The sequence below is a fragment of the Equus przewalskii genome, chromosome 24, assembly GCF_037783145.1.
Source record: "Equus przewalskii isolate Varuska chromosome 24, EquPr2, whole genome shotgun sequence".
In the NCBI taxonomy this organism is placed as follows: Eukaryota; Metazoa; Chordata; class Mammalia; order Perissodactyla; family Equidae; genus Equus; species Equus przewalskii.
In genome coordinates this window covers 8,501,918-8,529,060 of record NC_091854.1, presented here as the reverse complement: position 1 = coordinate 8,529,060, position 27,143 = coordinate 8,501,918, and the positions used below count along the sequence as shown (strand labels likewise).

At 39.9% G+C, this 27,143-nt stretch overlaps 1 pseudogene; it reads left to right on the top strand.

Moving 5' to 3' along the window:
• Nucleotides 1–1,503: 1,503 nt before the first annotated feature.
• LOC103558573 (peptidyl-prolyl cis-trans isomerase G-like) lies at nucleotides 1,504–25,162 on the top strand (annotated as a pseudogene).
• The last annotated feature ends 1,981 nt before the right edge of the window (nucleotides 25,163–27,143 follow it).

The window sequence follows — 27,143 nt, the reverse complement described above, 5'->3', positions numbered from 1 at the left end:
CCCATTCAGCCCCCAAGTTAATCAACCACTGTGGACTTAGGGGAGGAAATAAGAGAAGACAGGTACTGGAGAGTGTGTCCTAGCTATTTGCACTTACTAGGCAATGGCGTGTGGGAAGGAATTAAGGCTACAAGAAAACCTGCCTTACATCTCACCTCCGTCATACTCTTTTTAGGAATCAAGTTGCAACCACTTGCTCCTAAGAGCAGGCCTTACTTTAGCAGACTAGCTGGCCTCCCAGCCGGCCCCTGGAGAATCATCAGCCCACAGAGCAGCACATGTGTGCGGCTGGCTGATTGCAAATCAACACACCAATCCTACTTTGGATTACCCAAGGCAGCGGTTCTCTGCGTGTGGTCCCCAGACCAACGACATCAGCATCAGCTTCATCTGGGACTTGTTAGACATGTAAATTCTCCAGTCCCACCCCAGACCTGCTGAATCAGAAACTGGGAGGGATGCTCAGGAATCTGTTCTAACCAGCCCTCCAGAGGACGAGGATGCTGGCTCAAGTCTGAGAATCACCCACCTGAGGCCCCCGCTCACCCTTCGGGTCTTCCTGGAGTTAATGTGGGGCATTCTGTTTAGCTTATGTGCAACGTCGGGGCTCCGAATCTGCTCAGTCATTTCCAGGTAATGGAAAAACAATAAAAAAGAAACAATTTTATTTATAGATAGATGAACAAAAAGCAGAGAAGACACTAGACGGTGCTGCTTTAAGTCATGAGGCACGCTGTGGTCTGTCCACGGAGTCAGGGGCAATGTGCTGGCAAGATCAGCCCTCCACAGCCAGCAACGGACACACGAGGAAGTAAAGGCGGTCCCTGAACCGTCCGCTGAGGGCTCACGGAGCCCTGGGGGCCTCTCCTAGAACCGACGCACTTTCAGGTGTTCTCTGTAGAAGCCTGATGAACTGTGCCTCCGCCCCCAGAAGTCTGTGCTAAAATCCCTTCACATCTCACTACAGCTGTAAGGTAGGGATTTCTTCTGCGTTTTCTAAGTGAGGAAATTAATGTTCAGGTTCACACAGGTAGTAAGTGGTGGAGCTGGAATTCACCCCAAAATGTTGAACTCCAAAACCCCCCCTCTCAGTCGCCTCCTCAGATGAGAAGTGGTGAGACTTACAAGTACACACACATGAGCTAAGCGGGAGAGGAAAATGCTAACAACATAAAGAAGGAGCCTGGAAGCCACAGCCGAAGAGCCATATGCAGCTCAGTAGCCCAGCGGCCATTACTAGGTGGTAACTGGTAACAATAATTTGTTTTCACGAAGAAAAAGTTAGTAGAGGTTCACTGAAGTCCAAAAGGTAGGGAGGTTTGCAGTTATTTTAGAAAGGCTAAAATGCAATATGGTTACACTGAAGTTTAAAATAAAACTATCATTTAGTTATTTGGAAATTTTGCTTTGATGGAAAACAACCCATTTACTGATGCGTTAGCTAGGTAAAGGAGGTATTACTGCAATATACTTTTGTTCGAGTGCGTGGTGAGTTTTTGAAGCATGGGTCTAGTGTTAAATTCTGGACAGGTGAGTAATGTAGCCATTCCTTGTATTTCACTCTGTTACCAAACCAGGTTCATTTTTGCTCATCACCCAGAAAGCCAAACACCGAGACCAGAGATTGCAGCAGAGAGAGGGTTTTAACCCCAAGGCAGCCAAGTGAGGAAGCGGGAGAATGAGTCTCAAATCCGCCCCCTCCCAAATGGGGACTCAGGGATATTTATGGGGTAGGGGACAAGGTGGTCTGCAGTGTGGAAATAGATGATTGGAGGTGAGGAGAGGTGAGGTAATTGATGATCTGTGCAAGTGTAGTCAACCTTCATAGCTCTTCATAGGATTCGTGTTCACAAAATGGCGGTGTTAGCATCATCTGAGGGTGGAGTTTTTAGCTTCTTGATATCAGAAGGTCACTTATTGGTCATCTGGAGGGCCCAGTTGATGGGTTGGTGGTCTCAACAGGCCTGAACTGGACAAGGGGGTCCTAATTCCTGAAAAACAGCTCAAACACCCATTACCATGGTGACCCAGGTGCCAGGGAGATGTTATCTGTAGGAACCTAGTGGGAGTCAGATAGCATATTGACTAAGCAGCACAGTTGACAATGGGCTGATGAACAGCTAAATGCTATAATCAGCAGTTGCAAAAAGGAAAAAAATCTTTAGTTACCAGCTACCTAATCATCAATTGCTAACTGGTTGCCAGTTAGCCGGTTTGAAACTGAGTTCCAACTCCAGGAACTCAGGAGATGATGCAGGAGGCTCACAGCATGTCTTCTGCAGTCTGGGCAGTCAGCATCCTCCCAGAATGCACTTTAAACTACAAAGTTTTTAACCAAAGCCAAGCAAATGTAAGCACCTTGTTATTACTATTATTGTTTTAATAAGCATCTCCAACAAACCTACCAATACTATCTTCCTGAAAAAAAGAATCTAATTCTTTTTCCCTGGTAACAAGGGAATAACTTATGAAAATACTGCTTTACAATACACAGAATGATGCAGTGATCGGCAACAAACTGGCAAGTAATTAGTACTTGGGCCTCCTGGCTGTTTCTAACTTGTTTATTCGTTCTGCCCTTGCGAGATGGGGTTGTGATATTCCACATGAAACACCAGAGAAGTCAACAGCCTTCCTATTCTGAGGATGGAAGAAACATTAATTATTCCTTTGAATCCTATTGGGTGAAGTGGGATTTTTTTCTTCCCTTCCCCAAACACAACAGGAGAATTATTTCCTAATAAAACTTCCACTAGGCCAGACGGTGTTGATGGAACATAATTTTTAATATGCAGTGGCCTGGAATGTGACAGATATTGGCAGAGTGGGTGCCCCTGTTTTAAAAAGCTGAATGTGGCTGACAGTCACATCACTGCTTCCTTACGTCTATTATAGTCGGTGCAAGGTTAGACAAATACGTTCCCACCAGCACAAAACAGCAACCTTCCAAAATGTATGTCAGTGGTGTATTTACAGCCAAATCCAGAAGGAGCTTGTACTTCTTATGCTGCTCCCATTAATGAGACAAATGTCAGCATCCATAAGCTATTTTTTTGTTCCTGCTTATCAAATCTTTCAAAAAATTGATAACTAGTCTTTATAGATTGTGAAAGTCAGATATAACTCTGAATGTATTACTTCAGTGGACCCCTTGGGGTAAACTTGTCACCTGGAAACCATTTTACATGGACAATTTGACTTTCATGTGGAGTGTCATAATGCACCCTAGATGGAAATCTAAAATAAAATATCTGGACTACAACCTTCCTCTTGGTGGAATTTATGATTCCCTCAGTACAATAATTTTGAAAATCGTATCCCTTAAGCTTCAAGAGTTGATATATTATTAACTGCTTGAATTGAAGAAGCTTTCCAATAGGCTTACATGCTATCTAGAGGCACGGATTAATTTCTATGGAACTACAAGCTTATCTCAAACTGTTTTTCAGCAATCTAAACTGCCAGCTTCATCTTCTTTCTAGGACAGAGCACAGTGTCCATTTCATCTCTGGCAGCTCCGGGATGCGCTGCTTTTAGCAAAGCTCTTCCGGAGGATGACGGCCGTGGATGCACTAGAGAATTGGTTGTGTTCAGTCAATCACACCCCAGAGAGACTGGTATCCACTTGGGGCTCTTTCTATTTCTCATGGCATTTCTGGTTTTAATTCCACGCTGGCCTAACTGAGCTGATGGACAGCGAATGCTGGTAGGAGGGAGTCTGGAGGGTATTGTTTTCATGAAGTTAGAGAACAGCTTTTTTTTTTTTTTTTAACTTTAAGGGGCTTGTGCTGCCCGAGGGAAACTCTGTGCAACTGTCTTCTGCTGCTTTCACAAGCCCTCTTCTCTCATCACAGACCCTGTGCCTTGAAAATCAGCAATGACCAGGCGTATATGAACCAGCAGACTGTGCAAAGGCAGAGCGGGCCAGAACTCTTTCATCAGGGCTCGTTCTGAGACTCATTTTCCCTTCACCCTTGTCAAAGTTGAGTTGAGAACACATTTAATTATATGTTTCATAGTCCATTCTCTATATAGTAAAGATATTGCTAATGGTCCTGATATAGGGGCAGCTTCCATAAACACTATTTCCAGGGACACAAAAGTGTGGGACTTGAGAGCTCATGGCAGTAGAAACAGTGTGTCTTATGGCCTTAGCTAGTAGGAAAATGTGGAAATATTAAAGATTAGTCACTCCACAGAAAACTTGAAATTCCCTGAAATTTTACAGGTCATGTATGAAAGAAATAGAGGTTTTCTCCAATGTGGCAACAATCCTTAAACTTTATATGACATTACCTATCATTTTGGAGATGAAATAAACTTTTTAAAACTATCATTAATATAAACCAATTTTTATCAACCACATTAGAGGATAGACTGAAGAGATTGTCAGTTGTAGAGAAAAAGTGTTATAGAGGTTTGTAGCCAGAGAATCAATCAAAGTATGTTAGTTTTGTGGCTTTTGTGAGGTTTGTAATCTATTGCAATTTCTTTTTTTAAATTTATAATTTGTTGTGATTTTTTTCTCAACCTAGGTAAATATTCACTTTTGTGCCCAATTTTGTATGAGTAATGGTGTATTCTTTTTCTTAAAGAGAGCCCTCCAAACTGTATAAGCTTCAGGCCTCACAGCACCTGGATCCGCCGCCCCCCCACCCCCCCGGGGGTTTACTCACCCTTCTCTAATTCTGGGAGACCAGACTTTGGATGATAGAATCATCTTCTATGTGTATAATTTGATCAATTACCAGAAATAAGATTTTTAGAATATATAGTTTAAAAATCTTTGTTAAACATGGGGCCAGCCCAGTTGTGTAGTGGTTAAGTTCATGCCCTTTGCTTCAGGGGCCCGGAGTTTGCAGGTTCAGATCCCAGGCGCAGACCTACACACCACTCATCAAGCCATGCTGTGGAGGCATCCCACGTAAAAAATAGAGGAAGATTGGCACAGATGTTAGCTCAGCGACAATCTTCCTCATGAAAAAAATAATAATAATAATCTTTATTAAACCTAAAATGTCATGTGTATCTCCATAAATCATTTTAAGAGAATAAATCGAATACATCAGCAAAGTGATGTTGAGATTCTCTTTTTCCAATTAGCATAATAGAGTTCTCTAAATAAGGTTCTCTATGAAACACATATATTTATGGTGAGTTTCTAAATTTTCATTTTTCTCAGCTAGCTATTGAATTGTTTATTAGTCATCTATAATTATGTCTTTTAAAAAGTGTGTGTATACCAAGGATTTTATTTATCCAGTAAATGTTAATGCGTACGATTTAAAAATATGTTAAGAATTAGTTACCTGACTTATTTAATAAGTAAATAATTCAATGATCAAATGTTGATATGAATAAAGTCTGTTACTTAAAGGAACATAGGATACTATTTTTCTACGAGGAAATCTGAAGTTATCACTTAAGTGATGATCACTTGCAGGACAGGGTTCTCCCTGGGGGAGGTGAGGGCTGGTTGGTGAGGTGAAAGCAGTGTTAGGGATTTCTGTGGCCTTTCCAGCAGCCAGTAGACAACCAGCAGTTTCTAAACAAGCTCTGTGTTGCAGGAGAGCCAGTCAGCACCCAGACTGATGCAGGGCCAGAGTTTGCAGCAGATTTCAGAGGAGCCCATCTACTTCCTCCGGGTGGCACGGAGGACACCTGTGTGGAAGCAGAGCAGACGATCCCAGGATCTGTCTCTTACCAGCTGCGAACCTCAAGCCACAGGCCACGGAGCCAGCGAACAATGGTGGGCACTTGGCAATGTGTGGGAATTCCTGAACTACAAGAATTTCCTTTCCTACTCTTTTAGCCAGGCTTTTGGAAACTTCTTAGAATATGGAAACTGGAGCCTCCTTTGGCTCTTCAAAAAGAGGCTGACCTGGAGGATATGAGCAGACACTTCTCTAAAGAAGATACACAGATGGCCAACAGGCACATGAAAAGACATTTGTTACTAATCATCAGGGAAATGCAAATCAAAACTACACTAAGATATCACCTTATGCCTGTCAGAATGGCTATAATCACTGAGACAAAAAATAACAAATGTTAGAGAGGTTGTGGAGAAAAGGGAACCCTCATACACTGCTGGTGGGAATGAAAACTGGTGCAGCCACTATGGACAACAGTATGGAGATTTCTCAAAAAATTAAAAATAGAATACCATATGGCCCAGCTATCCCACTACTGGGTCTTTATCCAAAGAACCTGAAATCAACAATCCAAACAGACTTAGCCACCCCTATGTTCGCTGCAGCGTTATTAACCATAGCCAAGACGTGGAAGCAACCCAAGTGCCCATCAACTGACGACTGGATAATGATGAGGTATATATACATACACACACACACACACACAATGGAATACTACTCAGCCATAAAAAAAAGACAAAATTATCCCATTCACAACAACATGGGTGGACCTGGAGGGTATTAAGTGAAATAAGCCAGACTGAGAAAGACAAACACCATATGATTTCACTCATATGTTGAAGATAAACACACAAAAAGAATGGTTCAGTGGTTACCAGGGGAAGCGGGGTGAGGGGTCGGCACAGGGGGTGAAGGGGGACACGTATACGGGGACTGACAAGTAATAATGTACAACTGAAATTTCACAATGTTGTAAACTATTATGACCTCAATTTAAAAAAAAGAGGCTGACCCTGCAGCGGACAGGCCAAAATCAGAGAACACGCTGCCGTCTCTTCCCAGGAGACACCCAGGCACGCAGCCCTCTTTGTTGGCTGTGCAGAAAACCAAGTTTGCAGTTGGTAACTTTGGCTGTCACAGAGCCTCTGCATTTGTAGAGCATTTAGCTTATTGACCTGAATGTTCTCATGTTTAGGAAAAAAATGTAGTTTAATTAATTCACAATAAAAATCCTCCATTTCGTAGAAGATAAAACTCATATAACCCAAACAGAACTGAATGTGTGATATGATGCAGTCGTCAGCATGCGGCAGCCTTAAAAATTACAATATCTGACCTTAATATGTGTGAATCTATCAGGATTCCATTGTCGACATGTATATTTTTCAATATTCTTCTCTGAGCTGAAATCATGTCATTTATATGCAAATGACCAAATCTTCAGCAGCTGCTGCTTCTCCGTTGCAGCCGAGGGACTTATTTGCACTTAATAAAGCCTCATAAATAGGTTTTGCCTCTAAAAGGGTGGGGGAGCAGGAAGCCCATGGTAGCCTTTTATAGTTACAAGCTTCTTTTTGTTTGGAAAGCCAGTGGCCACCTTGAACAGGACTGTTCTCATTTGCCAGAGAAACATGGTTCCTCACCCAGCCCGCTCTCCCCCTTCCCTCGTTAGAAGACAGTGCTCTGTCCTCCCGGGGCCTCCTCCCCAATGGCAGCTGTAGGTGCTGTACAACCGCGGGCCGGGGCTGTGGTTTAATCCAGTGTTCAGTACAAGGAGGGCTGCTCCTTGAGCACAGCCTCTTGCCAGGTGGTATGAGCAGGTGTCCAGCCCTGGGAAGACCCCTCAGGCCTCTTCAGGCGGTCGTGTCTGAGGAGGGGAGAAGGAGGGCGACTCCTGGGTGAGTGGAGGAGAATTTTTCCTGTTATGAGTTTCCCTTTTAAAACACTCTACACAGGGAAGGGGCGGCGTTTGGGGACTGTTTGTATACTCTGATTGCCCAATTGACCACTATTAAGAGGACATGAAAAACTCACCTGAGGGGCTGGCCTGGTGGTGCAGCAGATAAGTTCACATGTTCCCCTTTGGGGGCCCAGGGTTCACTGGTTCGGATACCAGTGCGGACATGGCACTGCCTGACAAGCCATGCTGCGGTAGGCGTCCCACATATAAAGTAGAGGAAGATGGGCACGGATGTTAGCTCAGGGTCAGTCTTCCTCAGCAAAAGAGGAGGATTGGCAGCAGTTAGCTCAGGGCTAATCTTCCAAAAAAGAAAAAAACCTCACCTGAGGTCTCACACCCATGAAGCCAGCCCTGGTCCCAGCTTCTCTCACCACCATCATGCCCCCACCTCTAGTCTCATTGCTTCTCTTGTCTCCTTTGTACCATTCACATCCCCTCACCATTCCATCTCCTCCATCTCTAGTCTCCCCTGTAAACTCCGTCATCCTAAAAAAAAAAAAACCTCACCTTAATTCATGTGATAAGTACATAGCACTTCTCCTTTTCCCCTCTCACTCCCATCTTCCCAGCTGGTCATTCTTTTTTCAACAGAATTGGATGGAAAAGGAAAAGATTATATGCATTTGGTGTGCAGATAACATAAATTCTACCCATTTTCTATTAATGCTCCCGTAAAACCACCCATGCTTCTACTCTGAGATCAACAGAAACATTCTATTTACCATTTAAGGCCAGTTAAGATATACTAAAAAAAAAATAGAAGAATATTATGAGATAATTGTCTCCTGCTGTTAGATGCTAAGATGAACCTGAGGCACTTGTGAAAAATAATGATGGGAAGCTGGGTCGTTTATTTATAAAGCTCTGCGCTGCTGATTTGGTAATAATGACCTATTATCCTTGTCAGAATAATAGACTCTTCTGGAGCTTCATTTCTGGTGTGTGAGCAACTGGCAGAGTAGAGATGATTATACTGTCTGATAAATGTGTATAATCATCGAAGACACCAGTTGACAATATTATCATTAAATTGTCACCAGCTTGGCAAAGAGACAAACATCCCTACCACATCAACCTATCAGAGATGTTTATAACCACAAAGCATCCAGCACAATGTTAATGTAGCTACCGCAATCCCACACTCACCTCAAAACCCAGCCACTGGGAGCAAAGTGTGGCAGGGAGCACTTGGAAGGAAACGATCCCTGGCCTTACGAGTCAGCAGTCCTGGGCTCTAGTCTCATCTCTCTGAGCCTCAGTTTCTTTAATTTTAGAAATGGAGCTCATATTCTAATCCATCTCACAATATTATTCTGAGTATCAAAATTTTAAAAGATATAAAATGCAAGGTATCTAATAATAAAAGATTCCATCTTGTATCAAGTTGCTCTTGGTATATTTATGATTTTACATTGGTATACTTTTAAAAAAAAATTATGGTGTAATTCATATAACATACAATTTGCCATCTTAACCATTTTGAAGTGGACAGTTCAATAGTATCAAATATTCACACTGTTGTGCAGCCATTACGGGCATCCATCTCCAGAACTCTGTTCACCTTGCAAAACTGAAACTCTGTGCCCATTGAACAATAACTCCCCATTCTCCTCCTCCCCTGGTCCCGGCAGCCACCATTCCACTGTCTGTCTCTAAGACTTTGACTACTCTAGGGACCTCATATAAGTGGGATCGTACAGTATCTGTCCTTTTGTGACTGGCTTATTTCACTTAGCATATTGTCCTCAAGGTTAATCCGTGTTGTAATATGTCAGAATTTCCTTTCTTTTTAAGGCTTAATAATATTCCATTGTATGTATATATACCACATTTCGTTTATCCGTTCGTCCATCAATAGACACCTTTTGGCTTCCACCTGTTGGCTATTGTGAGTCGATGCTGCTATGACCATGGGTGTATGAATGTCTCTGAGATTCTGCTTAGATTCTTCCGGGTATATATCCAAAAGAGGAATTGCTGGATCATGTGGTAATTCTATTTTTAATTTTTATTTATTTATTCGTTTAAATTTATTTTCTTATTGAGGTAACACTAGTTTATAATATTATATAAACTTCAGGTGTACATCATTATATTTCGACTTCTGTATAGACTATATCGTGTTTACCACCAAAAGTCTAGTTGCATCTGTCACCATGCAAATGTGCCCTTTTACCCATTTTGCCTTCCCTCCTCTGTCGTCCCCTCTTCCCATCTGGTAACCACCAATCTATTTTCTGTATTTATGTGTTTGTTTGTTGATGTTGTTTTTTTATGTTTCACATATAAATAAGATCATATGGTATTTGACTTTCTCTGTCTGACTTATTTTGCTTAGCATATTCCCCTCAGGGGCCGTCTATGTTGTCACAAATGGCAAGGTTTCACCTTTTTTATGGCTGAGTAGTATTCCATTGTATATGTGTATATATACCACATCTTCTTTATCCATTCATCCATTGATGGGCACTTAGGCTGTTTGCAAGTCTTGGCTGTTGTGAATAATGCTGCGATGAGCATAGCGGTGCAAATATCTTTTTGTATTAGTATTTTCATGTTCTTTGGATAAATACCCAGAAGTGGAATAGCTGGATCATATGGTAGTTCTATTTTAATTTTTTCTTTTTTTGGTGAGGCAGATTGGCCCTGAGCTAATATCCATTGCCAATCTTCCTCGTTTTTTACTTGAGGAAGATTAGCCCTGAGCTAACATCTGTGCCAGTCTTCCTCCATTTTGTGTGTGGGATGCCTCCACAGCATGGCTGGTGAGTGGAGTAGGTCCACACCTGGTTGTCTTTTCCTTTTGTTGATGGTTTCCTTTGCCATGCAGAGGCTTTTCAGTTTGATGTAGTCTCATTTGTTTGCTTTTTCTTTTGTTTCCCTTGCCTTGTTTTTAATTTTTTGAGGAATCACCATATTTTCCAGAGTGGCTGTACCATTTTACATTCCCACCAATAGCACACAAGGCTTCTAATTTCTCCATATTTTTACCAATACTTATTTTCTAGGTTGGTTTTTTTTTTCTTTTTGGTGAGGAAGATTGGCCCTGAGGTAACATCTGTGCCAATCTTCCTCTATTTTGCATGTGGGACACTGCCACAGCACGGCTTGCTGAGCAGTATGTAGGTCTGTGCCCAGGATCTAAACCTGGGAACCCCAGGCCACAAAAGTGGAGCACACAAACCCAATCACTCTGCCACCAGGCCAGCCCCTTATTTTCTGTCTTTTTGATAGTAGCCATCCTAATGGGCATGAGATGGTATATATTGAATTACTTTTTAATGCCATCATCTACACGAATATTTGTCTAATATTATCACAAAAGTTTTCACATTTGGAATGATTTTTATTTTTATTTTATTTTATTTATTTTTTGGTGAGGAAGATCAGTCCTGAGCTACCATCTGTTGCCAACCTTCCTCTTTTTGCATATGGGACTCCGCCACAGCATGGCTTACTGAGTAGTGTGTAGATCCACACCCAGGATCCTGCGAACCCCGGGTTGCTGAAGTGGAGTGTGTGAACTTAACCACTATGCCACTGGGCTGGCCCCTGGTTTTTATTTTTTAACCATAGATCAGACACTAATGTGCCAAGTGCACTTATAACTACAGTAGAGAATGATTTAGGAGTTGCTCAGACACCTGTATTATATATTGTTTTAATCTACATCTTAATGAGATCCCCAGAAATGCATATGCACATTAAAGTTTGAGAAGGGAAGGAAAAGTTAATCTCAACCCTAGTGCAAGTGGATGGCAGCTCAGGTCAACTCAATTCTATTACACAGGGGATGGCAGCTGAGTCCCAGCAGCCAGTAGCCGTGCCTGCAGCTTCCCTGCTGTCATCACTCTGCCGGTGCTGCAGTCAGTCCCTGCTCAAGCCACACCCCACATCAGCCCTCAGGTGAGGCATAGAGGGTGCCACCTGCCCCGGCGCCACCTGCCCCAGTGCCAGCAGAACGGTGATCGCGTGGTTACGGCTGGGCTGCCCACCACTTTCAGCAGGCGCCATGTTTTCTCCTCATCTCTGACCGGCAAAACGGAAGGTACCACTTCTGGCCTTTTGGCCTCTCTTTAGGATGCCTGTTTTCCTCACCTTCATCACAGCAGGACTCTGCTGAACCACATCTCAGATCCTCAGGCCATGTTTCGTGGTAGGGCGGAGAATACACCAGGCTCTAATGAACGGTTGGTCCTAGGATCTTAGTGGTCGTCTAGTACAGACGCGCATCGACAGCGGAATCCTTTCAATAAAGTCCTGTCCAGCGGTTGTCTGCTCTGTGCTTTGACATCTCCAAGGATGGAAGCAAAGCCACGTGGTCGACTTATACTAACTTTGCTCTTAAATAAAACATTTTTTTAAAAAAATACAAGCTGCCAAGACATGTACCCCATACTCTGCTTATAGAGTTTGATATTGGACTAAAGTAAAAGACTAGAATTTTTGTGGGCAAATTTCGTAATGTTAGATTTGGTCTGTTTCAGCCATATGAGAATTTTTTGAATCCTAATTCTGTAATTCAGCGTTCTTTCATTGATCAGCATGCTGCAGATGTTAGCATAAAAGTCATTAGTGGAAATGTTGAACAATTTAGGGCTTAGGGACTAACCTCTAAGTTATTCTTCCTGGAAATCTCCCTCTGGAGTTATAATATTTCTTAACCAACACCATTTGGATTATTCAACAGGTTAAAAATCCTCCTACGTGTAACAACCAGCCCACGGTTGTTCCACAAGCATATCATGGGATTCTTGGTCATGCTGAAATTCCAGTAGTTGTCTATAAAATTTCTCTGATTTGCAGGATTATATAGCCCTTTAGAGAAAGGAAAATGCATTTGGGTTGGTATGATGCATTCTTACTGAACCTCCACGATGCCTAGAGATCACTGTTTACTGTGGAAACTGGTAAGACTATCTTTAAAATAATTAGTTCTAGTTTTATCAACTGTTTACTTATTCACAATATTTATTCTTTCCTCACAATTTCTTAAAGATTTCTGATGTCATTTCAACTACTTAGTCTATAAAAATAATAATGATAAAATGAATAGCTACCATGCATCAAGTATTTATTATGTGCCAGGTGCTGTGTTAAAGTGTTTTACACTGCATTGTCACCCTGGCCCTAAGAGGTATATACTATTATCCCAATTTTATAGGTGAAGAAACTGAAATTTAGAGCTGTTGAGTAGCTTTCCAGGAGAACAACGTAGACTCTAGGTCTGTCTGACTCCAAAGCCTGTTTTCTCAATCAATATATCGTGTTACCTTCCCTTGGGATGCAATGGTTCAAATGTGGAGTCTTGAACAAGTTGGGATGCCAATTCTTTCTTGTCAACATTTGTTCCACCCTTTCTGGCCAACTCTGATGAGTAATCTCCTTACCCAGTAAAAAAAGGTAGTAGAATAGGAGTGGAGAAGTTCTGCTGCTATTATACGCCAACCCAGCATCATTATTTTCAAGCTGGGGGCCTTTCCCTTCCCAGAACTCTTCCTACTCTGAATTTCTTACTTTCTTTAACATTTTTACCTGGTTCTGAACACTAGTCTTCCTCCAAGACTTGAATTACTCCGAGACCTTAGTATGTGTCATCCCGTTCACCTTTCATCCACACTCACCACAAAGCTTGCCGTCCAACCTAATTGGTCTCATTGGATTCCTCCAGCTTTTCATCCTCAGTGGACCATGGCAGTGGTAAGAATCAAAATGTGCACTTATTCGTTTTCATCATTTGCCCTACTTTTAATGGAGTCACTATCATGACATCAGTTAGCTAGCTTTTCCATTGGGCCCATAAGAACGAACGCACTTCTGAGAAAGCCAAGCTTGCCCTGCACAGTCTGCCCATTCTCTGACTGCATATGGCAATAGGACTTTGCTTGGTGTCATATACGATGCATATGTTTCATCTAGGAAGCCCTTCCTGCATTCTCAAGAATTTGCTGGGGTAGCACACTTAGAACATCAAGAAAACAACAAATCTGCCATGACTCTGTCATATGGAAAACTTTCCAAGTTGTCAGCCGCAGAGCAGCTCAGGCAGAGAAAGGACACGGAGTAGTGACTAACAGCCCAGCTTCGAGTGAGCCAAATTGACAGTGAGTCTGCTGTAGATGATGGGGGCATGGTGCCATTTCTTTTTCGTTGTGATTTTGTTTTTGTGTTGTTTTCTTGTGTGTGTGTGTGTGTGAGGAATATTGGCCGTGAGCTAACACCTGTTGCCAATCTTCCTCTTTTTACTTGAGGAAGATTATTGCTGAGCTAACATCTGTGCCAATCTTCCTCTACTTTATGTGGGATGCCACCACAGCATGGCTTGACAAGCAGTGCTAGGTCTTTGGGATCCGCGCCTATGAACCCCGGGCTGCCAGAGCAGAGCGCACGAACCTAATCACTACACCACCAGGCTGGCCCCGGATGGTGCCATTCCTTAAGCTTTAATTTACGCAGCTGACAATAGCGATAGTAAGAACAGGATAATAGGATAATGCCTATGTTCCTTATAAGTGCTGCTTAGCACAGTAGCGGTTAATATTACTGTTATTCAACTCCTTGGCCCCATGTGCAATTTTAATTTTAATCAGCTGCCCAAAGCTCCTCCCCAGCCTACCGTATTAGCCCAAGGGCATATCCCAAACTCGTGACTCTGATGAAGACACCTACCCATTTTCTAAAGACTTTGTGAACATAAACATTCTCTTCATCCTCCACGTGGTTCACTCTTGTTTAATTTTGAGCACAGAACAGAGGCCCAGTTGATTAAAAGACATTGTGTATAGTTGTAAATATCTTTTTAGAAAATGTCTTTGGGTTTTAAAAACCTGGGAGAGGAGAATTAAGCCATGAAACTTCCTTCCTCTGCTTAGGAACCTCACTGACACTCCAGTTCTCAAAAGGCCTGAAAATAAATAGGAGCAAAGTGAGCTTGTGATGAACAGAAGGCAAAGCAACAGCTTCCGCGGCAGGGCCTCTGGGTGACGGTCCCAGCTCTGTCTTGGATTATAGGCACAGCATGGGAACATTATTTCAATCCAACTAAAATGATGGCAGTGTAGCTCTGTGCCATGAGCCCAAATGTGGTGCATTAGTATCTATTGCTGCTATGACAAATTGCCACAAATTTAATGGCTTAAAACAACACATCTTTATTATCTTAGAGCTCTGGAGGTCAAAAGCCCAAAAATCAGTCTCACTCGGCTAAAGTCAAGGTTGCTTGATTTTAAAATCCAGGGCAACATTCGTTCTGGAGGCTCTAGGGGAGAATGCATCACCTTACCTTTTCCAGCTTTTAGAGGCTGCCAGCATCCCCTGACTTGTGTTCCCTTTCTCCATCTCCAAAGCTAGCAACACAGCATCTTCAAATCTCTCTCCCCTACGCTGCTATCTGATCTTTGCTTCCATCCTCTCATCTCCATCTCTGACTCACTCTCCTGCCTTCCTCCTTCACTTATAAGGACACTTAGGAGTACATTGGGCTCACCCAGATAATTCAGAATAATCTCCCCATCTCAAGATCCTTAACTTCACACATGCAAAGTCCTTTTTACTGTGTAATGTGACATATTCACAATTTTGGGGGTTAAAACGTGGACATCTTTGGCAGCTTTATTTTGTCTATCACATGTGTGGATTATAACATTCTCTCCTCAGTCACAGGGCCTAGATATTATCAGTCCCAGTTTATATTTTGCAGCCAATACTTCAAATGGGACAAGTTGGCATTCAGAGAAGCCAAAGTTAATCAAATAAAAGGGAGGTATCAGCATGCACTTTCTCACATCACCAAGAGAATCAGAACAGTATGATAGTAAATTTGGCTTCTTGTCATGTTGAATTCTTCTTTCAGTGCTACGTTATCAGAAAGAGGCAATGTTGTTATAATGTAATTTATATAGTGCCTTCCCCTGAGTGATGAACAGAATATTCCTCAGTATCCTCAGAGAATTAGTCTCTCTATCTCTTTTTATCCCAGCTCAGCCACTCCAGCAATATAATATGCAGCAATATAATATCTGTGTGCAAGAAATAAATCAGACTCACTAAATTTAAGGATGTTGGCTTACAGAAATTCCTTTCGGAGTTTCTTTTTTTTTTTTTTCTCATTTGAAAATGCTCTTCTTTGGGTACTACACAGCCATTGACCCACATTAGATTAATTAGGTCAATTAGCCTTTATATAGTAATTACCACTCAGAAGGCTTTGAATAATTCCCTTTTAATAAAGATGTGCCTTGAAAAGAGATTATCAACTTGAATTCCTGCCACATAGTAACATTAGGAAAATACGCATTTAGCAATTGTTTCTGCAATGCGGCTTTGGGTATAGCAATGATATTGGGTAGAAAAAGCTTAAGGACTTTACCTTGGTGAGTTGATTATTCACATTCACACATTGTTAAAAGCCACACGGGTATTTTCCATTCGGAGAGGCTGTTGGTAACACTGAATGCCGAGTGTAAGTCAGGACAACTCCCTCCCTTCTTCTAACCTGTCATTATTAATCCCCACATTTTTAGACTCACACTAACCCTAGCACCTAAACTGGGCCTCTCACCCACCGTCAGGACTATCTGGAATTTTTTGCTCTCTGCTTCTCTCCTTCAACAACACTGCCATATTTTATCTTAATATTGACAATACCTACCACTTAATGAGTATTTGCTTGGTTCCAGACATTTCACATTCGTTATTCCTAATTGTTACCTGGAGTTAACTGACTAACAAATCTTTGTTGAAATATTTGCTCTAGATGCTGGAGATACAGTCAAGTGGATGTCCTATCTCCAAGTAATAGTCGAGGAAAATGGGACACAGGAGTTTAGGGACTAGCTCAAGGCCATGCAGCACAGGAGTTTGGACAAAGCCGCGAGTCTGAGCGGCTCCACAGCTCGGCGCCCCACCCCACCAGGCTGCTCCAGTGCGGGCATTCACACTGCTGCCTGATTGGTAGCTATGTCTGAAAACTCATTTCACTGTTTGGGGCATAAGGTTACTAATGAAGTCAGAACCTTCAAGAAAAAGGCACTTTAGGAATCAGGTTGATAAATAGAAAACTCCTAGTTACCTAGAATGCAGCTCCCACTATTAGTAATCAAAGTCTTCCTTTTTTTTTTTGTTTTGTTTTGTTTTAACTTCAAGATTCTGATGCATGTTCAAGTGCAAAAAAGTTGATGGGCCACTTAATGAATACATACGAATGGGATGAGCGGTGGTTCTGGGTGCATCCTTTCTGCTTTCTCTTGCTGTGGTTCATTCAGTCCCTGGTGTTTAGATCAGGCAAACGCAGTACTCCGTTGTCAGTTGTGTGTTGACATTAACACATTTTGTAGCCTTGGATCTCCCACTGAGCAGAAAGGACTCTGTGAGTAATTTACTCTCTGCTGAGATCTGAACATTTGGACAGCCTGGAATGTGGAGATAACTTTGTTTCTGTTTGTTGATTTGTTTTACAAGCATTTTAAGTTTTAGATCCTTGTAGGAATCAGAAAGTTCCATATTGGGAATGTAAAAATGGTATTTCTGGAGGGCAATTTCCCAATTTGTTTCAGTAATTTGAACGTGCATTTCTAGTGAAAGGCGAATAGATAAAGATGTAGGTTTAAGAATGCTCATTGAACCATCAGTTATAAAAAAAGCTGGAAACATTCTGAGTGTATATCAATAGGGTAATCATTAAATGTTATGCACACCCATGCACGTACTACATAAAAAATGATTGTGTATGTCAACACATTTATATGGTATTGTTAAATGAAAATAAAGATTAAAGAACAGATTATAATCCCATCTTAAAGTGTGGGTGCATGTGTGTATATGTATCTGGATGGCTCTATTCCAAAATATGCAATCTGTGATTACCACCAAGTAGTTAGACTGAGGGTGATTTTAACTTCTTTGTACATTTCTGTATTCTCTGAAATTTCTTCTTTTATTCTCTTTTTCCCCCATTTCTTACTTGTATCACCCAAACCACTCCCCAATGACAACTATTCTAATGCATTCGATGTAAATCTTTTAATTTGTATATATTCCTACATGTATTTTGTATTCCTATAAAGTATATTTTTTGGTTTTTTTGTACAGGTATTTTAAATTTACTTAGCATCACATTCTGTTTCTTTCATTTTTCGCTTAGTCCTATGTTTTTTATACCTATGTTGCTATGTGTACTAGTCTATTGCTGAATTATTTTTATAGTATAGGTATTGTAAATAAGCATGTGCTTCTCTCATAGTAAAAAAAATTCAATAAAGTTCTTTTTATTGTGAAGAAGAAAAAAGAAAGAACGCAATCTTTCTTCGATCATAAGAGCATAAAGCCATAAATTACTTTACATAATTTTGTCAGTGGAAATATCCAAATGGAGAAATATTTATTACACTGGAGATTATATTTTGCTAAACACCTCTACTTTAGAAAAGTGTTTGGGCACATGAAGCTCTTTTCTATAAACATAGAAAACGCAAAGAGAAAAGAGAATATTTCTTGCTATGAAGACTCTAAAATGCTTGACTTATTTTAGGAAGCCAAAATTTCGAAAGACAAAGTTATTTTGAAAGTGGGAAGTAGTGAAATGAACTTATTACAGTGTGTTCTCACTATATATTAAAAATGAAATTAAAATAATTTAAAATAAAAGAAACATGACACTGTACTGCAAACAGAAATTGAGGAAAATCCCAAAAGGATAGGAAACTGTTGATGGACAGCACAGGAAAATGAAAAGACAATCAGAGGAAGTAATAAAGCCTATTGGGGAAAACCGGAAATTTATATATTGAAAGTTCATAATTTTTAACACAAAAATCTAATAATAACTGCTAATCCCTTTTCTTTAAACTTTAATTTAAGGATAAAAATAGAACTTCAAGAGTAACTTTATTCAGTCATATTTTTATGAGAGATATCAAATATTCTCAGGAAAGACTTGTGTTTAACTTTCAAACTTTTCTTCAAAACAATATATTTCTGGATGAGAGATGTGGAAAAAAATCATGTATAACTATCTATTATGGGGGAAAAAATGGCAAGATGAGAGTCATATTTCAAGCAGCTGTTACTGCAGTATGATGATCCCAGAAAGGTCACAAAGAGTTGTTTCTTCACTGTCTTATTTAGGCCAGTTTACACTGAGAGCAGCAGAGAAACCTTATAACACAGCACTCCAGACGAAACCAAGCGGCCCTTACTAAGAGTATTTTGTTGAAAACAGGACCTCCTTTCTTTCTCTCTCTCTCTCTCTAAAGTATTGGGTTTCAGAATGAAGTCATTGACCTAGAAAAGATAAACAAATAGTCTTTAGGGACCCAGAGACAGGTCAGAAAAGCAGATAGTATAGAAGTTTAGGGACCGGCCCAGTGGCATAGTGGTTAAGTTCACGCACTCCACTTTGGCGGCCCAGGGTTTGCAGGCCCGGATCTCAGGCACGGACCTAGCACCCCTTGTCAAGCGACATGGGTAGCATCCCACATAAAATAGAGGAAGATTGGCACAGATGCTAGCTCAGTGACAATCTTCCTCAAGCAAAAAGAGGAAGATTGGCAACAGATGTTAGCTCAGGGCCAATCTTCCTCACACACACAAAAATAAAAAAGTATAGAAGCTAAATGTGAAAACAAAAACAAAATAGTGATCTGAGAGTTTGGGGCAAAATGGGAGGAAGCGATGACTGCTGATATTGATAGGTGACCTGCAAAGGGGAAAGGCCTAGCACAAGGACCAGATGATATAAGGCGTTTGCTTCTCTGGAAACTAGAGTTGAACTGGAGACAGAGGCTGTAGGATGCGTCTTGGCTAAGAGCGCTTTTGAATTTGCCTTATATTCTCAACACAAAAACTCTGAAGATTAGGAAAGACTTGGATTTTGATGATTTGATGTAACTTTAAAAATGTAGCCAGTATTTCATTCATTTCTAGGCAGAATGGCGTAATGCTTATGCAAAGGATTCTTGAATCACACAAAGTTCAAGCTTTGTCACATTTGGCAATTTATTTAGCTTCCTCATCTATAGAATATATACATAATGAGAGAATTCACCTTATTAGGACAATTGAAAGGATTAAACCAAATCCCCCATCTATAAGGCTTAGAACAAGTTCCAACACATAGTGCATATTCAATAATGTTAGCTAGTACTGAGGGTAATTATGGTAGTAAGTTTTTTTTAAAAAGGAGGTATGTTTACCATTTGAGCGTCTGCCTGAGACTCAGATCTGAATTTTTACATGAGATTAGTGTGTTGTAATGTGTTTGAAAGGTCATATTGAATCTGAAGAAGACATTATTTGTTACTAATAATATTAGGAAATGAGACTTCTTGCACAAATCTATCACTATTATAAATATAGTGGGTACAAATCTCAGTCCATGAACTCAGTCCATAAACTCAAGTATGCAAGAAATGTTAAGTTTTCTTTTCTGTTTCAAGCCCCCAATCCACTAAATGTTGGAGAAACACTCTCAGTCAACTCAAGTTTCCCCTCCCCTGACACTGGGATTGCACATATGCTCCAGGGGGCTATCACCTGTTGTCAGCTGTTGTCATCTGTCTATGCTTCTATCTGCTGGGACACATTCTGTTCCTGATTGCCCGTCCACAAAGTTTACAGCTATATCCTCTCGTGCTGGACACTAGCTTTGTGACTTTTGGGAGAATAAGAAAAGGAATGGGGCACTAGAAGACCCTACCTCATCCCCCTACCAGCCTCTGGCTCACGGGAAATGTTTCTGCTGCTCCCCATGCCATCCTGGGACACAAAGCAACTCTATGAGCCCAGCTCAGCAACCCCCCCTTTTTTTTTTCCATCTGGACATGAACTATTCCTTTCTTTATTTGGAGATTTATTCTTGTGAAGTCTTTAATACATTATAAGTCACTTTAATGAAATCTGTGTAAAGATTAGATGATCTTTTTAACTGCTACTACTTCAGAAGAATCCAGTTGTTGCTCAAGATTAATTTCTATTTCTGTATGACACACACACAGACACATGAGCAATAAAAAAACATTAGGATTTTTATGTTGTTTGATACACAGCAAACCTAGTTAATACAATCTGCTACTTTCCCTTTTTTCTTTTTTATTAACTTTTTATTAAGATTATGATAGTTTACAATCCTGTGAAATTTCAGTTGTACATTATTGTCAGTCGTGTTCTAGGTGCACCACTTCGCCCTTTGCGCCCACTGCCCACCCCACCTTCCCCCTAGTAACCACTAATCTGTTCTCTTTGTCTACATGTCTAACTTCCACATATGAGTGGAGTCACTCAGAGATTGTCAGTCCCCCTTTTTAACTCTGACAAGCCACACTCCCATCTCTATCGCTTCTATGCCGTTAGCATGGGGGAATGAGGGAGAAGTCTGGGGTCTTGCCACTTTCTCAAGTTAAACAGGAAAAATGACATTCCTTCTGCTCTTGAATCTCCAAAGTTATACAGAGAGGAGTGTTCTATTATTGCCTAAACGTTACCATACGCTACTTTAGATTAAATCCAAAAGAGAGCTGGGCCTAGGTCCTTTTTCAGGTACCCAGCATATAAGCTCTTTTCTTTTCTTCTGACTTCTCTCTTTTTCCACAAATCTAGAGAATCTTTGATTTTGGGGACACGGAAAACAGGTTTTGACCCATCAGTTATTTTTCCAATTCTTTTTTCTCAAGTCTGGAACTTGGCTTTTGAAATAAAAAAAAATCAAGTATTTGACAACCCTCCCTTGAGGAATGTCTACTTCATAGTCTGGTTGCCTCAATGAAGGAAGCAACAGGAAAAAAACAACCAAAAACATTGGTTAATATATCAAAGTAGGGAAGGATGTATGTTTTATCATTTCCATCTAAAACTACATTGTAAATACTTTATCTTTCCATAATGAATAAAAAGTCTACCAACTAAAATATTTTTCTTTAGTTAAAATCATGGGTTACTTTATATATTATTGATAAGGGCTTGATTTTATAATTTCCTTTCAGCCCAAATTGTAGTCTTAATTACATATATTATTTGCATATAAATGGTCCTGACATCACTCGGCCAGAGGAGGATGCCTCAGTCCCTTTCCCTACCTCTTCTTTTCCTTCCATCAGCTATCAGTCTGTTCCCTCAGTGATCTGTTGTTCCTCTCCAAGTTTACTCCATCCTCTAACTTCACTCTTTATAATCCACTGTCCAAAGGAGTGTGTAGCTTGCTTTTTTGTAAATTTGACTATGACTGCATGTTACCTCTTTAAGAAGTCCAGACACTATAAATCTTATGTAGAGTCTAGAAAACGCTCAAAATCAGAGATATTTGGTAATATCATTTAATGGTGATGATATTAATGTTTTAAAAACCTTGATAACTTTAAAGGGCCACATATTTTTGCTGTATTTTGATCACCATTACCTGAATTATCTATGAGCCCCTTAAAACATGACCTGGTCATATTCATCTTTCTAGGACTAGTTCATAGTACAACGGGTAGTATAAAGCAGCTGTTCAATAACCAAATTGAATGAAAGAACAATAAGATATTTGGTTGTTTTCAAACAGTAATGCAGAGCAAGACCATTCTAATCTACATACACCATACACTACAACATGTGTATGCAATATTTTAAAAATATAAGTGTAACAACCATGGGTAAGATTAGATTTAGAATTGAACTATTATGGTTCATAGCTAGAAAAGAATTCTTTAATATGTTTAAGGAAGAAGAGGGTAAAATATGTTCTACATTTCTGATCAAAAGATAAAAAGTTTACAAAAGCAAGCATGAGCCATAACTATTACTTAGGAACTGAAGTAAGAAAAGTATGAAACCAACCTGAGCTCAGTTCTGGTTCTACAAATTATTAGCTGGGAAACTATGGGCAAGTAATTTAGTATTTTGGGGAGCTCAATTTTCCCTTCTTTAAGTTGAAATTTTGAATTAGAATCTCTAAGTTTTTTTTTTTTTTATTGTACTATTCAGTTATTTCCCTTATTTAAAAATAGATAACAACAGAAAGGAAAAATTAAAGTAACTTTTAAAGTAAAATAAAACTCTTGTAGTAAGCTAGTCACTAAAAAAGATTGTACTAACGGGCTTTAGTGTCTCTTCTGGTGGCGATAGATTTGAAGCTTTAAAGAACAGGACCCCAGGAAGAGGAGAGTGTACCGGTGCAGGACTGAAAGGGTTGGATCAGTTTCCCTGTTTTTTCTCTATTTAACGATTGAAGTATTGGAGCCATTGGAATAAGGGTTCAGCATCCTCAAATATTTTTTGACATCATCATTAACAATCAATCTACCGGAAGAGTTGTCTTTGAATTATTTTCTGATGTGTGCCCCAAAACACAGGAGAACTTCCATTGTCTTTGTACAGGTGAGAAGGGGCGGGGAAATCAACTCAGAAGCCATTACATTATAAGAGTGGTCTCTTTCACAGACTTGTCTAAGATTTTATGGTTCAAGGTAATGACTTTAGTGAAGGAAATGGAGGAGGATAATCTATTAATGGAGGATTTTCTTAAGATCAGAGTTTCTGTTGAACACAACGGAGAATTTCTCCTATCAATAGCCAACAGAGGGAAGGATACAAATTGTTCACAGTTCATAACAATGAAACTAATTCCTTATTTAGATGGCCATCACATTGTTTTGGGGTGATTTCTGGTCAAGAAATTGTGAGAGATGCAGATGCAGAGAGAAAACAGATACAGCTAGCAAACCATTTACTGAGGCAAAGACACTCAGTTGTGAAGAGCTAATTCCTCAACTAAAGCTAAGACAGAAGAAAAGGCATAAACTCTCCTCTTTCCCCTCCTCATCATCCAGTGACTCAGTTCAAGAAATTCTCAGTCCTCTTCTGATTCTGCAATTGCTTCTGAAGAGAAACTTTACAAAGAAAAAGGAAAAGGAAACATGGTAAAAATTCCCAAAAACACAAGAAAGAAAAGAATAGGGAGAAAGTCAAGAAAAGTGCATCTAGTGAAAGGGAGGCTGAAACTCTTGAAGGATAACCTCAGTCTACTGTCCAGAAGAGTTCCCTCCTATACGTGAAAATAGATTCCTAACCAGAAAAAGGTGCTCCTAAAGCTGATGAAAAAGAAAGGAAACACAGAGAGAGAGAGAGAGAGAGAGAGAGACAGAGATAGAGACAGAGACAGAGAGGTGAATATAATCCACTTAACTCCCAGGCAGCTTCATACCAGAGGCGACTTCTAGTTACTAGGTCTGGCAGAAACACGAAAGGAAGAGGACCAAGGTGCTACTAAACTCCTTCCAGACCTAAATCCAGGATCGCTTCAGACAGTGAGACCCTTCACATTGGAGGCAAGAGATGCAGAGAGCTCAAAGAATGAGAGTATGAAGTGGTAAAAGAAAGATCAAAGGGGATAAGAGTGAGTTAAACGAAATAGAAAATCAAAGAAGCCCAGTTAGAATAAAAGAGAAATATATAACTGATCACAGGCATATATCTGAGAGTCCAAACAGAAAAAAATGAAAGGAAGTTAAAGACCATAAATCTAAGAGCAAAGAGAGAGACATCAGAAGAAATTCAGAAAAAGATAAGTATAATAAAAACACGGTGAAGAAAAGGGCCAAATCTAAAAGTAGGAGTAAGAGCAAAGAGAAATCCAAGAGCAAGGAAAGAGATACAAAGCATAACAGACATGGAGAACAAAGAATGAGGCAAAAGAGTAAAGAAAGGGATCACGAGGATATTAAAGAAAAAGAAGTCTCATTGTAAAGGAAAAGATCAGGAAAGGAATAGAAGAAAATAGAAGTCTAAACAGAATTAAGAAGTAATGAGCGTGATTGTATTACAAGTAAGGAAAAGAATGGACATGCACAGTCTAGGAGAAAAGGTGATATAACTAAAGGCAAACAGCTACAATGGTGGAACAACAGAAGGAAGCAGAGATAGGAACAAGAGCAGAAGCATGCGATCTAGGAACCATGACTGAGATTGCAGCAGAAGCGAGGAGTACCAAAGACACAGGACAGGAGCATAGGAGAGGAGGAAGGTCAGGGAGCTGAGATGGAAGAGCCACACCAGGAAGTAAGGATAGGAAGAGATGAAGGAGAGGTTCCCAGAGCTTAGAGAGAGAAGCAAGGCAAAGGAGAAACAAAGAAAAATACAGAAACCAGGAAAGTAAGAGTTCACACGGGAAAGAAAATTCTGAAGGTGATAAAAGAATGTATTCTTAAAATCATGATCATAATAGTTCAAATAAGAGGAGAAAAAAAGGCTGATAGAGATCAAAGGCCATTCTCAAAAGTAAAACAAAGTAGTCAGGACAATGAATTAAAAGTTCTCCACACTGGAAAATACGTGAGAAGGTGAGAAGACCAGATCCTCGATGGGAAAGGAAAAGAAAAAATCCAAAGGTTAAGAAACGACCAAATATATACATGATAAAAATAATCACCTTGATCATGTATCAAGCCCTGAACAAATGAAGACAAAAGTGGATGAGTGAGTTGTATAAACTTCTTATTTCCATTCTGTCTCAAATTTTAAGTTTTAGAGGCCTGCTGGTGAATCTCCTTTATGTTGTTTTCCTCTTTTCATTGTTTTTGGGTTGTTTTATGTTTGTTCCCTTTTTTTTTAAGGCAGACTTCATTGAGCTGATTATTTCAATAATCTGCAACCTGGATAATTTGTACTGCCTAAAGTTTTAATAAACTTGAAATAAGAAAAAATATTATAGCAAAGTTCTTTTGATTTTTTAAAAATGTTTAAATTTCTAAATGGTAAATGGTTTAAGTTTCCAAACTGATCAATACAGAAACTAAAAAAAAAGATGACTTTATCATGTGTGTAGTTTCTAAAAGACCGACGCCATCTACTGTCATAAGGTGCTACTTTAGGCAAAATGCTAATGTCAACTGAATTTTAATTTTTTTTAATAAAAATTTTTATAGCTACAACATATAATATGTGAGTGCAGGTTTATGCACATTTTTCTAAATCTTTCAGAATACTATGGGGTGGCTTTGTTTCGTTTTGTTTTGCTGAAGTATGTAGGGATTTTTAAGGCATATGTTAGTTTGTGGAAAGGTTTCCGAATTGAAATGTGAAAATAAGCAAGACAGAGATTGCTCTTTTGAATCATCTACTTTTATTATGTTAATTAAAACAAAACTCTATAGAGCATCTAAGTGCCTCTCAAGCTACATAAAAAAATACCGAGTTGATGCATGAGAATTATAAAGATAATTTACACAGTTGGTGAAGAAAACCACCTATACTGAAAGGCAATTAAACAAGAGCTATATCACCATATTGCATTTAAAATAGGAAATATATGTGCAGAAAACCAAGTAATCATCGTTAGTCTTATGCTTGGCTTCTGGAACGGATTCTCTTAAAATTCTGATATTGCCTCCTTTCCTTTCCTTTCTACCTTAAAAAGAATGCTTCTCACACTTTAATGTGCACATAGTCAGCTGGGGATCTTGTTAAAATGCAGATTCTGACTCAGAAGTCTGGAGTGAGGCCTGAGACCTTCCAACCAGCTCCCAGGAATTTCCCGTGTTACTGGTCTTCAGGTCAGACTTTGAGTAGCAAGGCCTTTAACTTCTGGCAGCCAGGAGTTGAAACGCCAACAGATAAGAAGTGCCAGGGTTTTCATTTTTGTTTTGTTTGTTCCACTAACTAACCAAAAGCCACACTAAATTCTTAGCTTGCTTACTTAGCTTAATTCTAAGCTTAGTTTAGTTTACTCCTCTTTGCTCAGAATTCCTCTCCACTAGCGCCTTCTCTAGTCCCACAGAAGTAAAAGTTCTTAAATACAGACACCTATTATCTAGGATGCTACCGGTAAATGTTATCCATGTAACCTCTAGGCTAGGGGTCCTCAAAGAGTGGTTCCCTACTGTGCTTGAGGAGGCAAAACAGTACAGTAAAGAGACTCTTTGCATGACTCTACCAAGGAGTAAACTGTGCCAAAACCTAAGAGAGTAAACAATACAGCAATCATTTCTATTTGGCTTTAAAATGTATTATAATAGAATTTGCAGATTTATTTTCTAGTTACATTTTACTTAAGGTAATATTAAAATAGACTTGTATGCTCTGACCATAAACCAACTAAGAGGGGTGAGGGGTGAGGGGAGGTGGGGTAGAGGGGATCTATCTGAAAGCACGAGGAAGTGTTTGTAGGAGGGAAGTCTAGGATAAAATTTTTTCTACAGATGATACATACATCTGTGGAAAGTCAAGAGTTCACTTGCCAAGTCCTATGCAACTTAGTGCAACTCAGATACGACACATGAATATTGCCTTACTTCACCCCCCCCCCCCCACCCTGGGTTATTCAAAGTGCTGTTAAGGACCCTTTTTTTTAGTACAAACAACTACCATTTATTGAGCACATACTATGCATCAGTCTCTGAACTAAGAGCTTCCTATGCAGTGGCTTACTAAATTCCCACTCCATATCTATGAGGTAGGTGCCATTATGCCATCATTACAGGTGAGAAAAATACAGCCCATTAAGGACCTTTTCAAATGAAAAAAACTTTTGAAAAAATTTAACCTACCAAAGATTTTAC